Here is a 2,492-nt window from a genome sequence, read left to right as displayed (position 1 = left end):
AAAAAAAAAATAGACTTACGTGTAAGTTCAACAGCTCTCCGGCAGTAGGACTTCTTGGCCGTGTAGTTCACTGCCAGCTCTGAGTCGTTTCTGCTGAAAGCATTCCTGGAGGGACAGAAACAGACCATGCTGGGCCACATGTGGCTGCTTCTCCTCCCATATAGGAACAACCACTGCAGGGGTGGGCAACCACAGCCCTGCCAGGGGTATCAGTAGTGAAGAAGGAAACGTAGGTTCACCCTAAGCTTTTTTCATTTCCCTCTTGCTGGATCAGTGCCATTGCTTACAAGGTCTAAGCAAAACAGCCACTTGATAAACAAGGCTGATCTGTCAAGGACTGAGTCACGGAGGTTGTTTTGGGGGAGGAAATGGGATACTCATTTCCTACTCAGAGCGCAGCCTGTACTGGTAGAATTATGGTGCCCAGATCTACCACCTCCTAAAGGGATCTCTTCTCTTGCCTGATGCACAACTCCAGCCTGACAATGCTCTCCGTTAGCATGGGCAACCCCTACCCTTTAGCCAAAAAGACACTAAAGGGAGCTCCACACCATGGCCCCAAAACAGTGGTGATGGGGATGCTGCTGGGAGATGCTGTGCAACCCCTCGAGTATGGGACCGTGCAGAGGTCCAGCTCTGGGAAACAAAAGCACAGCAGAGGCTCAAGAGCTCCCAAGGAGCTACCATTGCAAGGGCAGAGCAACAGTGCTACACCAGTTAGGAAAGGGTTCCTAACGTACTACCAGTTTCCAGACTGGGATGGAGGTGATGCCATGAGAGATGAGAGCAGGTGGGATTCCTTTACAAGCTCAGCAATCTCCCTTGCTGAAATGATGCTCTTCCAAAGGAGTTAATTGTGTCACATTTCCCGTTTGGCAGGAGACATCCAAGTGGTAGCGCTTTAAAGAAAAGCAGCTCCCACCACAATTGTTTGATGGAAACAGCAGCACAGGGCAGCTAAATGCCACTGAAGAAAGTCACAAGGCTGAGTGAGTAGCATCGGCTCATTGTAGCAGAAAACAGTCCTTTGTCCACATCACTAAAACACCACTTATGCAGCCCGGTGGCAGTCTCTCTGCCCGACGGGGCTGGTGCCACACTTAGGCATTGGACCCAGACAGATCTTGGCATGTGATGGGGCAGGAGGGGTTTCTCCAGGCCACAGGAAACAGGATATTATACACATCTGCTCTCTCACCTCTGTGTCAAAATGCCAAGGCCACCCTCCCAAACCAAGTTGCACAAGCTTACTTCCCTTAAAAAATAGGAAAAGTGAGTGAAAGGTGAAGTGCTGAGCTGAAGAAGAGAGGGGGAAGTACCCTCGCTGCAGTAAAAATATACTCAGTCTCTCACCGTGGGCATCAAAAATGCCATTTGTGGGAATGACGTCAGTACTGGAGGCAGAAGTCTTCCACCCACATCCAGCATGGGCTGCTGGCCACCATGGGCCAGCATGGGTCCAGCTGGCCACCCACCCTGCCTGTCTGTGCCCCACACACTTGCCACCTGGCCAGCTGAGGCCACCTCTGCAAGCTGTTTTCCCTTTGGCTTACCCATATTTTGTTTCCACGCATCTTTTCTGGATGACCACAGTCAAGCAGAGGATCAGCCCCACAGCAATTGTCCCACAGATAAAGCCCAGGGCTATGACAAAGGAGTCCGCGTTCCCAGAGGCTGGAGTCGAAGAGGGGGCGGAGGTTATTAATCCTAAGAAAATATCCCATTAATGGAGGCAGTGAAAGGGTCAGCCTGCAGCACCCAGGGACTGGGGAAGGATTGCCCAGGGGCTGAAACCAAACCCAGTAAAGCCCAAAGGGTTAGACGGGAGAAGAGGGCACGAGGATCAAGGTTGCATGCAGAGAGGAAGTCTCTCCTGGCTACCAAGGCACGCTGAAGGTCCCAGATTCTTGGCCCATAGCCTGGCCGACAGGGAAAGCATCCGAGAGAGGCTGGAGGGATGCCAAATGGCCTTGGCTGGGCAAGCAAAGCACATCCTGCCCACTTCCTCACCACCCACCCCTGCACGCACGCTGCACGGGCAGGGACGGGCATCTCCTTACCACCGCCAGGGATGAAGACCTCCACTGGGCTGCTGAAAGGTCCCACTCCCCCCTTGGTGACAGCAGCCACGCGGACGGAGCAGGTGGCGTTGGTGGCCACCACGGGCAGGATGGCCACGCTGGCGTTCTGCCGGGCTTCGGCGGAGACGTTCTGCTGGAGAGAGGAAGGGAAGGGAAGGCTGGGCTCGGGGAGACAGCGTCCCGTCCCCGCAGCAGGACGGAAACCTGGAGATTTATTGAGATCCCCTTGTCAAACGTCTGCGTTGCTTTGCTTTCAACAAATCCAGAGGAAACGTAGCATCAAGCTGCGTTACAGAGAAGAACAGCGCTGGCTACAAGAGCAGGATGGAATCTGGAGAGGGGCTGGGGGGTGCTTCCCATTCAGACCTCGTGCTGCTGGAGCTCTTGGAACTGTCAGAGTTGGAAGGGACC

General features: G+C 53.9%; 1 long non-coding RNA gene across 1 annotated transcript; it reads right to left on the bottom strand.

Moving 5' to 3' along the window:
- Positions 1 to 19: 19 nt before the first annotated feature.
- LOC106900753 lies at positions 20 to 2,309 on the bottom strand. The gene is made up of 3 exons (XR_001414195.1): positions 2,061 to 2,309; positions 1,554 to 1,707; positions 20 to 105 (listed from the first exon to the last, which is right to left on the bottom strand). It is a non-coding gene; the product is annotated as an uncharacterized LOC106900753 (long non-coding RNA).
- Positions 2,310 to 2,492: the final 183 nt, after the last annotated feature.

Source organism: Calidris pugnax, unplaced genomic scaffold, assembly GCF_001431845.1.
Source record: "Calidris pugnax isolate Ruff unplaced genomic scaffold, ASM143184v1 C14957036, whole genome shotgun sequence".
NCBI classification, from domain to species: domain Eukaryota; kingdom Metazoa; phylum Chordata; class Aves; order Charadriiformes; family Scolopacidae; genus Calidris; species Calidris pugnax.
The sequence above is the reverse complement of the archived record's forward strand: the minus strand, read 5'-3'. Positions and strand labels throughout refer to the sequence as shown.